General features: G+C 42.8%; 1 long non-coding RNA gene across 1 annotated transcript in view; it reads right to left on the reverse strand.

Annotated features, from left to right (window-relative positions):
* LOC135204755 (uncharacterized) overlaps positions 1-15,128 on the reverse strand; it is an 86,455-nt gene that overhangs the window by 27,628 nt on the left and 43,699 nt on the right. The window contains exon 3 of the long non-coding RNA XR_010312332.1: positions 5,754-5,850. This is a non-coding gene — a long non-coding RNA (uncharacterized LOC135204755). The remainder of the gene's footprint in view (positions 1-5,753; positions 5,851-15,128) is intronic.

The following is a 15,128-nucleotide window of genomic DNA, read 5'->3' on the forward strand; positions in this document are numbered from 1 at the left end:
ATTTTTTATAATTTTTTTTTTACGTCACTCCAGATTACGATGGCATAGAAACGGAACCACCATTGTAACTGCTGACTGTCTGTATAAGCAAAACAACAACTACGCTCATAGATACCAAGAATTCACAAACAAAAATCAAAATTTATGAAAGAAAATTGTATTTTTCATAACTATATAAACCTAAGGTCCTTTGAATAAGGAATAACTATCAACATAGGCTGGAATATGGCCATTAAATTCTTGAACAAGGCAGGTAGGCCCCTCCAGACGTTAACATTCCACTTTGCCTTTCGGCCCATGTTTCAGATAGAGAGGTGGCATGAGGTGGGCATTAATCAAAAGGATGATCAGGTTTTAGTTAGGAAAATTACATTTTACTTTCAAAAACTGTGATTTGTTCCTACACGATATACAAACCCTCGGTCCTTTACATATGGAAAACTCACTGATTGGTGGGAGGAATGTGAGTGAACCTCTAGAACTGACTGGAGTTCTGCACACCTGGGCTATTGCTCCTGGTCGTAAGAGTGAAGAGTGCCCTGCCTCTGACAACTTGATTGGAGTATATAGGAGCTGCATGATCAAGAGTCAGACTTCTGGGCCTTTTCGAAATGAGTGAGAAATCGTAACTCATCCAAAAAAGGAATGGAAAAAATAGAGTCGGAGGCATTAATGCAAAGTTCTAGGATGGGTTTGCATTATTGCCAGTCTCTTTCCTCCCCTTGCTAGATGGAGGAGCGGGATTGCTTCTATAATTCTGATAAGAAAAATAGAAAGGAAACTCGATGTGCAAGCTTACTGCATCAATCGCCCGACCAGCAAGTGTAAGTTCCAGTCCTATCCTCAACCTAAAGGAAGAGGAGTAGAAGGATGAGGAGGGGAAGGTGGAGAGACCAGTCACCCTGGCATCCTTCTTACCTCTAGAACCACACACCATAGGCAAGATGCAACTTGTCCTCTTGAAGGAGCCGGGTAAGCAATCACAACGTGAGCATCCACCACCGGTCCAAGGTAAAAAGGTTCCAAGGATCTGTGGGGAGAACTGAGGAAGAAAGATATAAATGTGGTTGTAATGAGACTGCATCCATCTTCCGGTCCGACATATTCTTCGGAGTGATGAAATGTACACAGCCACTGGCACTGCTCGCTCTCTGAGAGAGTGAACAGTGGACGCATCCAACTGCAGAGGAGTTTCTCACTATCTCGTAGGACTCGGAGGAAGAAGTGTCATTAAACACTTCCGCATTGGAAGTCAAAATGGATAAAGGTATCGACACTCAATTAAGGGTGTCAAGCCTTCGTCAGTACAGCAAAACACCAATAGGACAAAGTAATGACTGATCTGGATCAACCATTTACTAAGACAAAAGTACAGGAGATCATGAAGGATTCGGACTTGTCAACAGATGCCAAATGATTGCTCATCTTCGTCGCCAATAATACTGAGAGACAAGATGGTGATTCTTGCAAGGTATGGGCACATTAGACGAAAGTCAAATGCCCTTTAGAGACAGAGGTCCCTTTGATGATAAGACAGTATCATGTATTAACGTAACTGGCATTGCTTTTGCTTTATTTTTATCTCAGCCTTGTTACTGCTTTTTGTTATATTTTGTTGTATGTAAAATTAGCGTAAGGAAATTAGTTTTTAAGGTTTTAGTTTTAAGCTTTACTTTGGTCTCGGCTGAGCGTCAAGCGAACTGCTTGTTAAACCTCCTCCCCGCTCGTTAAATGATTGTGAGCATCTTATTAATGCTAGTTTCTTTTTTTTTGTTTATCTTTCGAGTGGTTGGTGAAAAGGAGACCAGTGATGATATTGGAGGCGCGACTCTTTTCCCGGGGAATAGTTCGGGCTCACTATTCTCCCCGTATGGTTGTGCAGCTGGCATATTTTTCTTTATCACCCTTCGAAGGATTTGTCGCCGTCAGTGTTGGAGGCGCAGGGGAATTTCTGCCATCTGCGGTGACTTTCCCCCTTACAGGGTGTACTTTCCCGCGGGCTCTGATATCGGCGCTGGATCCCGACAGAGTGGACGTGGGAGGGACATCACTGTGTTTTTCCACGACGACATTCTGAGCTGCAGCGGTGGGGGCATTGAGGCCCATGAAGGTGCAAGTAGGGCAGTTGCTAACAGGTAGGGAATTTCCCTTGTGTTTTGTTTGGGAGTACGACAGACTCCTTCCCCATGGTATTGGTGACCTGTGTAGCTGCACGCCCTTCAGATAGCAGAGTATTGGCCTGGTACGTGGCACTGTCCCAGTGAATGTAAGAGACCATGGCTCCCCTGTATTTCAGCCTTCAGCAAGGCAACTGTTTAGCCTGAATCGTTTGGGCATCCATTCAGCCCTTATTCAGTGTGAGGAGCTCTTCCCGAGTATTTTTGTTTGTTTGTTTGTTATTCTCATATAGTGAGTCTTTCGAGACTGTTGGCATTTCTTATTGCCGCTTTATATAGTTATTTTTGACTGAGTTGACCTTCAAATGTTAGCGTACATTTATATATATATATATATATATATATATATATATATATATAATATATATATATATATTTATATATATATGCCAGTCTTTGTGTATATCTTGTCACGAGTGATGCTGTACTTTTCGTTATTTCTTGTGGATATTATTATTAGGATGTTTGATGCTCGTTACATTTAAGATTTAGTTTATAATTGTAGGTAGGAGAATTAAGTTTTCCCCCTGTTGGTCTCTTACTTCTTTCCTCTCTGCTTAGTTATAGATATTGGTTTATATTTATGTTGGTGTTGGGCCCATTTTGCTAATTTATGCAGTATATTTCTCAATATTTTCTGTCTAGGGTTTAGTGTTAGTGTTTAGGAACTCCTACGGTAGTAAAGACTAACTTGTGTCCTTTATAGTCACAAGCCTGACTTTATTATTCTTTTGCTTTGTTTGTTAATAAATATTGTTGAGTTTTCATGTGTGTTTTTGTCTCCGCTGACTGAATTTATCTAGATACTTGGTAAGATCACTGTCCTCTCTATTCTTGTGCAAAAGAACTTGCACCTAGCCCAACAAGGGTCGTAACAGACAGAGAAGTTTCTAATCAGTAGTTGAATCTCAGCTAAGAAGAAACTATACTGCTTAGTGAATGACTAATGGAAATGTTGACCTACATCTTCACAGTTGAACTGGAGAAAAGTGAACTCTCACAATTCTGATCACGAAAAAAGACCCGTCAATAACACCAACTGGAATACCTGTTGTCTGAATGTCTGAGAATCACAGAAAACCTAATCACTCTGAGAATGCCATATATTCCAAGGAAATTAATCACTCAGCGAGACTCCTGAATTCTGTAATAACAATTATTGGGGATGTCCATCTCGTTTGAGTATTTGGAAATTACAAAAAAGCCATAACACTGAAAATGCCAGGAATTCCAAGGAATTTGAGCATTCAGTGAGATTCCGGGGTATTCATAAAAAACCAAAACACTCGGAGAGTGCTAGAAATTCCAAAGAATTTAAGGGCTCAGCGAGACCCCGAATTCCATCAAACAATCACCAAGGAGGGGTCCCTCTTCGTTTCCTGTGGGAATCGAGGAGAAACAGGCATATAAACCAGTCCTATATGCTAACATTGAAGACTGGAATGCAAGAACCCATGCGGAACTGCGAATTGAAAACCGTCCAAAGGACAGAAAGGGCCAGGGAGAATAGAAGATCCTTCCTCAGTGACGTGGACGTACAACCAGTGGGACCCTACGATCCTTCCAGGAATGTACTCCTCCAGTGCTGAATCCTACAGAAAGCACTCTGCAGGATTCCTCCTATTCACCTCACCCCTCCCGGTGTAGCCATAGGCAGTAGAGGGAATAGGTGAGAAAGATTGGATGCTCTTGCTTGCCTTGCTAGCAGAACTAACAGGAGAAGTGAGTCGTGGGCAGCCATCAACCTGCGGTGATGGCTGAGACACGAGTCTAGGAGAGCATTCTTGCTCTGGAGAAAAGCTTTCCCAAGAAGGGTTATGAAACCCTCGCATGGCACGGAAAACGTTCGCTGCCACCGAGACCAGTTGTTCACACAAACGTGACCGGGGAAAGGGTGGAGTTGAGCGTGCAACTGACTGGAGAGGGCTGGTACCCTCCTCCAATGCATCACAGTCCTCATCAAGTCCAAAACCTCTCAAGAGGACTGAATGGGTGACTCCCTACCGGTCTCACCATGCATATAGTCCAGCAGTACTGTCACATCAACCCTAGTAGATGCACGCGAATCCGTAGATTTATGTAAACTAGGGAATCTTGCGAACAAGCACAAACGAAAGTTTGCACTTCTACAGCTCCCGACACACTAGACCCAGGGAACAGGCGAGCCAACAAAGACTCAACTGCCTCTCAGTTCAATGAAGCAGACCCTTAGAAGTCCCTTGACGAGACTTCTTGGGGGGTGAGGGACTACCTTCTCCTTCTTCAGCAGGGAGCCTTAGAAGTCATATGGGAGGAGGTTGAAGAAAAATATGATGATTACGGAGAGGAAGTTGACAGCACTTGATAAGCTCTCTTCCACTTCGACTACTTCTTTAAATTCTGCAACACTTCTACAGGAGAAGTAGAGTTGATAATCACAGGGCAGCTGCGAAGGTGTCCAGGGATGAAACTCCATAATAGCAGTGGCAAATTAATATGATTTTCAGCAGGGGAAGAGTACACACTCTCGAGGATCAATATCACAGCATGCTACGAGTTACAAGTACAATTACAAGGTTAGAATAACCAACATAAAGAGATATCCAACCATCTACTGTTGTAATCAACTATCACCATTGTTAGCCTGTAAAAGAAAGAGAATATGATTAAAAGAATAATGATACTCCTCTCGCATCCAAGGGAATAGCCCTTAGAAATAAGAGGACATCCCTAAACACCAACACCACACACCCTCCCTCTCTCTTCATCCAATAAGCTAGCGAAAGGACGAAAGACAAGAGGAAATACCAGAAGAAAAACAAAGGACAAACCTCTGAAGTTCCCCTTGGTAATTTCCAAAGTGTAAGCATAAATTTCAAATTAATACACTGTCTCACTCTGACATTAAAGGGTGAAAATATGTAATAAGGGTGTGGGCATACCCTAGCCACCGCCCTTCAACACAAAGTAGAAAAGCAGCTAAGTAAGGCTATCTCAAAAAGTGGGCTTGAATATTAATTATTAAAGTCAATTAATTATTAACATCAAACACAATTATATATATATATATATATATATATATATATATATATATATATATATATGATATATATGTGTGTGTGTGTGTGTGTGTGTGTGGTATATATATATATATATATATATATATATATATATATATATATATATTTATATTTCATCGGAAGATGGCTGAAAGCAAAGTGGAGTATTTACATCCAGGCAGGCAGTAGTTACTCCCTAACCACCTTGTTTAAGAATTTAACAGCTGTATTCTAGCCTATGCTGAAAGTAATTTCTAATGTAAAGGACCGAGGGTTTGCATATATCGTGTAGGAATAATTATTAATCAAAATATTACACCCAGTCTGATGTCATTTTCATTCTTTTCAATCAGATTATTTGTACTTTGTGGTATGTTGACATTTAAAACAAATATCATTCAGTGCATCATGAATAACTCACAGACTGAGTTTTGAACAATGTGTTTGAGTCATTAAGTGACTAAAATATTCAACAAATATATCAAATACTACTTATAATTCTCTTTTACAGCAATTACTTCACTTTTATATCACTTACCTAGAGTATGTTATTGTGGAGAATTAACATGATTCTGAAGAATCCATGCTTGTTCCTTCACAGATCAGAGATCATCCGTAACAGTAGTACAGGTTATCTGTGGCAAAGAGATGTGATCTCCATTAGCACATAGAGGTTTTCTATACACAATACATTACCAGTGAGACTGTACACTAAGCACTTGCAGATTCCATGCAAATGTTAGACTAATGTAGTGCAAAACATGGGTGAAACATTTAATGCTTCCCATTAGTACTGTCTCTGAGTCCCTGTATGAATGTGCAAACATATTTTTATAATAAAATAAGGTTTTGTATATAGTACTTACTCATTAATTATATAGCTATTAGTTTCCACATACGGCAGCCTAATTCAAATTTCTGGTTGGTGTTCATCTTGACTTGTAGTGGCGTGGGGGTAGAGCCAAGGGTCGCCTCCTACTTAGGGTAAACTTTGCAGCAAAGAGAATGCTCCTATAGCTAGCAAAGTATGATAGGTTCCCATCCCTGCCCTGGTTGCAACATCAATACAAAATAACCAGAAAACGCTGACACCTACCGTGAAATGAAGTCAAGACCCATCCACTGAGAGTGGTGGGTGCTCCAGGTACACTGTACCCCATGGCTCTCTAAACTCAGCACCTTACTGGAAAGGTGAAGAGATAATAATAAGGGAACATCCTGTGCTCCCTTCCGCAATGCCATGCCAGTCACTAAAAATGGTCTCGAGGTATTGAAAAACTTCAACACTTTTTAAGCCTACATAAAAAATATAAGAAGCGAAGATTGCTTACGCCTCCAATAGTTTGATAGCAGAATGGGCGTAAAGAGCAAATATTGTCTGAAAATTAAAGGAAGTAGAGGCTGTTCTTACATCCTTAGCTATGCTTCAAAGAAGGCCAAAAACACTCCACAAAACTGAGTGTCTCAAAGATGAAGTCCGTATAAAATGGAAGACAACATGTTAAAACAGAGGAAGAGACGGGTTCTGGGAGGAACTCTTCTCTTTACACTGGAAGCAAAGCTATCAGGACAGGGTAAGTCTTCCAACATTCACTGCAATTTGGGGTGAACTACTAATAGTTGAACACTTTACAAATTAGAAAAAAATATATGGAAGATAAAAAACTCCTGTGGTTTGCCTGAAATATCATTCTGAATCATCGCAGTGGCCTATGGATCAATTGCAATGAAGCAGAAGACTTATAGACTTCCGTTGTCGCATGAGGAAAACAGAAAGATGATAATGAGTCCAAAGAGACATATCTCTGTCCGATGATTCTCGCAATGGCAAATGTGAAGCATAAGATAGGAACCATAAGCGAGAATCCAGAGCCAACTGGAGACTTAAGTCTGTGATGGCTGGGCAGAAATTTGAATTAGAAGTTAACCCTCGACAGAGGGGAAATAATACTAAGACAAACAAAAACTCAATGAGAAGGCAGCACTTTTCTCCTAACATGAGTTGCCTAGTAGCACATTCTGTCTTGGAATACATTCATCTTATAGAGCTATCGAGTGCACAACAAATACCCCCAAGCATCTACAAGTTAACCAAAAAAAAATAAAAAAGGAAAGAAACCCTTTTTTTCCCAGTGATAATACCAACCCTGTGGTGTTGTTGCCAAAATAATACCACTAGTTGTTCTCAAAATCAAAATCAGAAATTCTTGGAAGGCCAAACAAGCTGTCCTGAGTTTCAGGTAATTAAGAGAAAGTACTATTTGTCTTGGTCACACACCAGAAGAATTAACTTACAGGTATGCGGCTATTACTCGGACAGTGCAACTAATAACAGACGCATGTCACAAGGAAAATATACTAGTATATTTGTAGGCTCCAGTTGATCAAGCATCAGCCTAATTCTTCTTTACTTCGAGGAGAAAAAGAATATGGACTGAAAGCAGACGCCCTTTATGCTCTAACGAAGAGAGCGAAGGGGAAAACCATCTAAGAGGGAAGCTTCTACGGCAATAACAGGACACCAGAGACGACTGGTTCATGCTGAACTGGTTGTTCTCAAAATGGGAACACTGGAGAGATCCTAAGATCGAACCAGGAACATAAGCTCTCGCATTTGAACCCTGGGGAGTATACTCCGTAGAGTTCCTCTTATTCACTCGTCCTGTCCAGTTTAATCCATGAAGTAGAGGGGAAAAAGAGGGGAGGATGACTGTTCTTGCCCGCTCTTCTCAGAACTAGAGGGTGAGGGCAATAATACATACAATCATCAACTTGCAGTGATGGTAGCAATCCAAAGACGTAGGAAAACATATTCACTTCGGTGATATACATGCAGTCTCAGGTTATCACCGGTCTTGGTTAATGGCGATCCGGTTTCATGTTGCATTTATGGCGCCATAACGGCCGAGTTTCTGTTATCAGTGCCAGAAGGTGCCAATGATAGAGTTGAGTTATGGCAATATAACATATCAAACAAAGTTGCCATTAACCCGTTATCAGCACCATTAACCAAAACTTGTCGCCATAAGCACCATAAATTGCCGGTTAATGGCAGTTTTTGCTTAGCAGCACCCCACCCAGAATGGAACCCCCCCCCCTCCCCACAATAACCAGGGACTTCCTGTAATGCTTCCTGAAGGGAGAGCAGAGGTTTTCACCCATCAAACGGAGCGAGCTTTCTTTTCCCACTACTGGTTGTTCGTTCGCGGAAATGTGAGAAAGAGTCAAGTTGAGTTGACTGCGCCAAAAGTTGGTGAGGACTTGCCACTTCTCACCAAGCATCTGTCTTCTCCTTGATCTAAATTTTCCAAAGAGGACTACACAAAGAACCTCTTCCTCGACTCTTGTGATGTCCTGTTCCAAGTGGTGGCTCTCAAAAGATCCCCTAGTGTTGATGAAGGTGAACGAGGAGACTGTGTCTTCGGGCATCCAACAGGTAGCGCCAGACCACCAACAGCTGCTGCCAGGTGAGGCATGGAAAGCCCCAAGTGAGCTGGAGCAAGGAGTGTGACATCTCAGATGGTACAGAATGCCTGGGTAGGGGCTGGTGCTCTGCAAAAATGCCTGATACAAGAGAGATCCCAGCACCTAGCTACTAATACCTGGTGCTCATCGTGAGAATCGGTATTAGTCTGATTAGTCTGGGCAAAAGTATCTGAGAAAAGTTCAAATGCAGCAAGGCAGGGGCTGCAAACTCCTGGGAGATGACTGGCTATCGGAAGCAAGAGGTCACTTACAATGCTTCCAACGTCTAGACGCTAGCACAAGGCATTCAATATCAATACTAATTATGTAAAATAAGTAACTTTTCTTTAACCCTTAGTGGACAGGTAAAAAAATATCGATATGCAGCTCCTCAAGCCAGGTAAACTTTGAGGGCAGCCAATTTACGCAAAAAACACATTAAGTGAAAGAGGAAGATATGCAAATGCACATGGTGAAGAAAAACAAAAATTCTAAAAATTATTTCCTACCTTCCATGAGAAGTTGAAAATGACTATTTACAACCCCTTGTGGGGCCTCTTTTACAAGACAATTGTAAATATTACCAACTTACGTATGTGTTTTCTAATAAATTATTTTATTTTATTTTGTAAAATTATAAATACAGCTCACAAATATCAAAATAGATAAGTGAATTTATGGGCTACAGAAGTATTGGAACCTCTTTCCTGCCGAATTCTTTCCAAGTTAATGGTGCTTAATATTGCTTTTTTACAGGATCAATCCATTCACCACCCCAACGCTGTTATTAATACTCCTGAGAAGCAATCCATCCATTAAGGATTAATCTGATGACTAATGAGCACAACTCACTAGACGCCTTTCCAGCGGCATTCAGTTGAAACCTATAGACGCATGACAAGTTCAATTGAAGGTAAAGAAAACCATCGGACTCCTTTCGGTCAAATCAGCCGAGTAATGAGTTGAAAATCAACTGAGTCGGATCAGCAGAACGCGAGTTGGACAAACATGACGGCAAGGAGACGAGGCTTCATCGACTGAAGAATACAATGGATCCCCTGTATTCGTGTTCTCCAGATTCGCTGACTCACACATTCACGGATTTCTCTCAGGAACATTTCCCGGCATTATTCGCAGAAAATTCGCCTATTCGCGATATTTTTCTATGAGACATATCCCGATATTCCTGTTTTTTTTTCTCTCAATTTCATCATAAAATGCACTTTTTATGATAAAACTATTTAAAAAACCAGGTATAAAAATTTTTAGTGGGTTTTTCTTGAGTTTTAACTAACAAAATAGGCTGTTTTCAGCATTTTTATAGGGGTTCCAACTATTCGTGGAGTCTAACTATTCACGGGGGGGGGGGGGGGGGGGGGGGGGGGGGTCACGGGGGGGGGGGGGGGGGGGGGCTGGTATGCACCCCCTGGGAATACGGGGGGACCACTGTACCTCATCACAGATCAAGAGGCCAAAGAATCATGCCATCGACGCAATCTAAGAGGTGACGAAACGCTGGAATAGGATGACAACTTTGTACTAAAAGATACTCCTTTCCAGCGGAGTTCAGTAAAAACCTATAAACTTACGACAAGTTTATAAAGGTTCAACTGAGGGGGTAACTACCGGGAACAACCCCCTCGGACTCCCTTTGACTGCCAGTATGCCTTTTCCTTGGTGCGGAGGAGCAGGACAGTGACTTTTAAGTCTACGAGATCCGAGGAGCCAGATAGTCACCTTCTATAACACATTCCAGCGGCTGTCTGTCGATACTGGGACAGACAACAGGTTCGACTGAGGAAGCGACTACCTGTATGTAACCCCCAACCTCCCACAGACCTCAGATATGTCTTCTTCCCGATGTGGGGGAGCAGGACAGTGACCTTTGTCTAGGTCTAGGAGAACTGAGGGACAAGTAGCTGCCTCCTCCACTGCACAACAGTTCACTGTTACCTTAATAAATTCATGATAATCGAAATAAAATGCTGGGCAAAGGCATGGGAAGGAAGCGAACTGAGTCAGGTGCAGGAGCAATGACTAAGATAGGAGGGGTAATAGGAGACCACAGGCATTAGGTTTGGGAGGGGAGGGGATGGGAGGGAGGTCAGTAGGCGACAGATGAGAGGTGAGAGGCGAAATGACGATGCCTCAGGTAATCTCTGCTACAGATTACTTTTATGTACTATAGATTGCTAACTATAGTACTTTATAGTACTTTATATAAGCCTAGAGGAAATTTTGGCATCTAGGCCTGAAAAAATCATAAAGTGTATGAATAACATTAGCATTTCATATACTCACACATATTTACAAATATTGTAAATGTATGTATAACCTTTTAAAAATGATAATAATATAAATAATGGTAATTTTATATCACCAAGTCCTTTTTGTATTAAAACATCAAAGCTAATACATATATTTATATTACCAGGCAGTTTTCACATTAAAGTCTCAGAGCAAAGTCCACTCTCATACAAGAGAATAATTTTACAAATAACCAATTACTCAAAAATGATATTGTTATTATACAATAAAGTTTGTTCATACTTACCTGGCAAATATATATATATATATATATATAGCTGTATTCTCCGAAGTCCGACAGAATTTTAAAACTCCCAGCACACGCAGTGGGCGGCCAGGTGGTAGTATCCATTCCCGCCGCTGGGAGGCGGGCGTCAGGAACCATTCCCATTTTCTATTCAGATTTTCTAGTGCCACTGTCTCCTGAGGGGAGGTGGGTGGGCACTTTGATTATATATATCGCCAGGTAAGTATGAACAAACTTTATTGTACCAATTAAACAATATCATTTTGTTGATGAAGCTTACTGTCAGATATATATATAGCTGAATCCCACCTTTGGAGGAAGGGGGAGACAGACTCGGATTTGGGAAACAAATTCATGTAGATGGTTGACATCTTGGTTCCTTACCTGTTAGCATAGCCGACTTCGTGATTACCGTCACCCAAGTCTGCTTCTGCTTTACTAGAGACTCCAGCAAGGCAGTGACCTGTGAAGCTGTTGAGTTCTAGATGATCTGTAAACGGGGGCGTGACCACAATGCAATTAGATCCTATATTTATAGACATCGAATTCGGGTAATGCATTCCTAGAGGTTCCAGCAAGGACGTGACCTGTGTAGCTGGTGCGCTCTAATGATCTGTCACGGGGAGCGTGACCACAATGTGACAGACCATATAGGTGTTGTTTAGACACCGAATGCTGTTTATGCTCCACTAGAGGTTCCAGCAAGGACGTGACCTGTGTAGCTGGTGCGCTCTAGATGATCTGTCAACGGGGACATGACCACAATGTGACAAGACCATTTTACCCTACTATGAGGGCGAAGCAAAAACATTACCACCTGGCCTAGCCTATCTAGTTAAACTTCGTATAACCTAGGCTAATGAAGGGAAGTCCGCCTTAGGCGGCCGACCCACAACCACAGAAATAAACACATATATAAACATAAACAAAATAAAAATGATTAAATTATAAAAAGTCAAGACTAATATAATTATTTCCTATATGATAGGAAGAGTGCTACTCTCTGTCCCCAATAGTGTCTGCGGCGACATATGGGCCCAAAGAGTAGCAGTTCTCGTATGTAGTCTTCACCTCCCAAAGGTAGTGTGAAGCAAACACTGAGTTACTACGCCAAAAGGTGGCATTCAAGATGTCATTGAGTGCCATGTTCTTTTGGAAGGCTACCGACGTAGAAATAGCCCTCACCTCATGCGCATTCACCTTCAACACTTTCATATCACTATCTTTCAAAGATGAATGCGCTTCCTTGATGGTGTCCCTCAAGAAAAAAGACAGAGCATTTTTTTACATTGGTAAACTTGGTTATCAGAAGGACCTCTACACTCCTTCGTTTTCTTCAGGTAGAATTTGAGAGCCCTGACAGGGCACAGGACTCTCTAGCTCGCGCCCAATGATTTCGGCCATCCCTTTAATCTCGAAGGTCCTAGGCCAAGGGTTGGACGGATTTTCATTTTTTGCCAGAAAAGTTGGGCTCAAAGAACAGACTGCGTTATAACCTTTAAAGCCAACGTGCTTGCTAATCACTTGAACTTCACTGATTCTCTTCGCCGTCGCCAGAGCAGTCAGGAAGATAGCTTTCCTAGTCACATCCTTTAGGGAAGCAGCCTGCATAGGTTCGAATGGACTGGACATGAGGAACTTCAGAACTATGTCCAAGTTCCAAGAGGGCAACCTGGGTTGTTGAACCTTCGTTGTTTCGAAGGATCTCAAGAGATCGTGAAGGTCTCTGTTGTCCGCCAAGTCCAGGCCTCTGTGCCTAAAGACAACCAAAAGCACACTTCTATATCCCTTGATTGTAGAGAATGCAAGCTTCAAATCATTTTGCAGGTATAGAAGGGAGTCAGCAATCTGGCTCACAGAGGTCATGGTAGAGGAAATGCCGTTCTTCTTGCACCAACTCCTGAAGACGGCCCACTTCGATTGGTACACTGCGCGGGAGGAAGCTCTCCTTGCATTGGCGATAGCTCTTGCCACTGGTCTAGAAAAGCCTCTCGCTCTGGCCAACTTCTGGATAGTCTGAATGCAGTCAGACTCAGAGCGGGGAGGTTTCTGTGGTACCTATCGAAGTGGGGCTGTCTGAGTAGATCTATCCTTAATGGAAGGGTCCTCGGGAAGTCTACTACGAAGGCCATGACCTCTGTGAACCAGTCTCTCGCAGGCCAGAACGGGGCGATCAAGGTCATTCTCGTCCCTTCTGACGCTGCAAACTTTCTCAGAACTTCCCCTAGGATCTTGAACGGAGGAGAGGCGTACAGGTCCATCCCCGTCCAGTCCCAGAGAAATGCGTCTATTGCCACTGCCCCTGGATCGAGCACCGGAGAGCAGTACAGTGGAAGTCTCTTCGTCCTGGACGTCGCAAAGATGTCTACGAGCGGACTTCCCCATAACCCTCACAGCTCTTGGCATACCTCCTGATGCAGAGTCCACTCGTTTGGTAGAAGCTGCCCTTGCCTGCTGAGGAGATCTGCCCGGACGTTCTCGACTCCTGATACGAATCTCGTAAGGATCGTGACGTCTCGTTCTCTTGCCACAGCAAGATCTCCTTCACCAGAGCAAACAGGGACCGAGAATGTGTTCCTCCCTGTTTCTTGATGTAGGCCAGAGCTGTGGTGTTGTCCGAGTTGACTTGGACTACGCGACGAGAGACTTTTTCTTGGAAGAACTGGAGCGCTAAAAAGATGGCTGCCATCTCTTTTAGGTTTATATGCCAGGACACCTGTGACAGTTTCACTGGGTCCAGCCACCATTTGAAGTGATGTTTTATCTCTCCCGAGATATCCAATATCACATCCAGATTCTTCTTGTCCTTCCAATTGTCTTTGAAGAAAAATTGGAGTGGCCTGAGGTGCAGTCTCCCCAAGGAAACAAACTTCTCCAGTCAGGAAATGGTCCCCAGCAGACTCATCCATTCCCTCACCGAGCATGTTTCTTTCCTTAGGAAGGCTGACACTTTGTCTAAGCCTTGCTGCTGACGTCCCTGGGACAGAAAAGCTCGAAAAGACACTGAATCCATCTGAATCCCCAGATACACGATGGACTGTGTCGGAATCAGATGTGACTTTTTGAAATTCACCAGTAGTCCCAGGTACTTCACCAACGATAAAGTTACTTGAAGATCCTTCAGAAACCGCGTTTGCGTGGAGGCATGAATGAGCCAGTCGTCCAGGTACATAGAGACTCTGATATTCGCAAGATGAAGCCACCTCGCTACATTCCTCATTAAAGTCGTGAAGACCATAGGGGCCGTGCTCAATCCGAAGCAAAGTGCCCTGAATTGATAAACTGTCCCTTTTAGGACAAACCGAAGATACTTCATCGACTGGGGATGGATGGGGACGTGAAAATACGCATTTTGAAGGTCTAATGAAACCATCCAATCGTTTGATCTTAAGGTCCCCAAAACTGACTGAGGTGTCTCCATCTTGAATTTCTGCTTCTGTACGAACTGATTCAGACTGCTCACATCTAAGACTGGTCGCCAGCCTCCCGACTGTTTCGGCACCAGAAATATCCTGTTGTAGAAGCCTGGGGATTCCAGGTCCCTGACCTGTTCCACCGCTCTCTTTTTGAGCATCTGCTCTAGCAGATCGTAAAGGATCTGCTGCTTCTCCTGTTGGTAAATAGGGGATAAATCCTTGGGTGTCGTGCACAGTGGGGGAAGCTTTAAGAAAGGAATCTTGTACCCCCGTTTGATGATGTTGAGTGACCAGCTGTCCGCATTTCTCTCTGTCCAAGCTTTCGAGAATAATCGAAGCCTGGCTCCTCCCGGTGGCTGAAGGATCGCTGGTTCATTTTTTACCTCTCTTTGCAGGGCCTCTGCCTCTGGAACGTATACTTCCTCAAGCAGGTATCCTCGAGGAAATTCCACCTCGAAAGGGCTTCTGCTTCTTGGAA

The sequence above is a fragment of the Macrobrachium nipponense genome, chromosome 47 (genome assembly GCF_015104395.2).
Source record: "Macrobrachium nipponense isolate FS-2020 chromosome 47, ASM1510439v2, whole genome shotgun sequence".
Taxonomy (NCBI): domain Eukaryota; kingdom Metazoa; phylum Arthropoda; class Malacostraca; order Decapoda; family Palaemonidae; genus Macrobrachium; species Macrobrachium nipponense.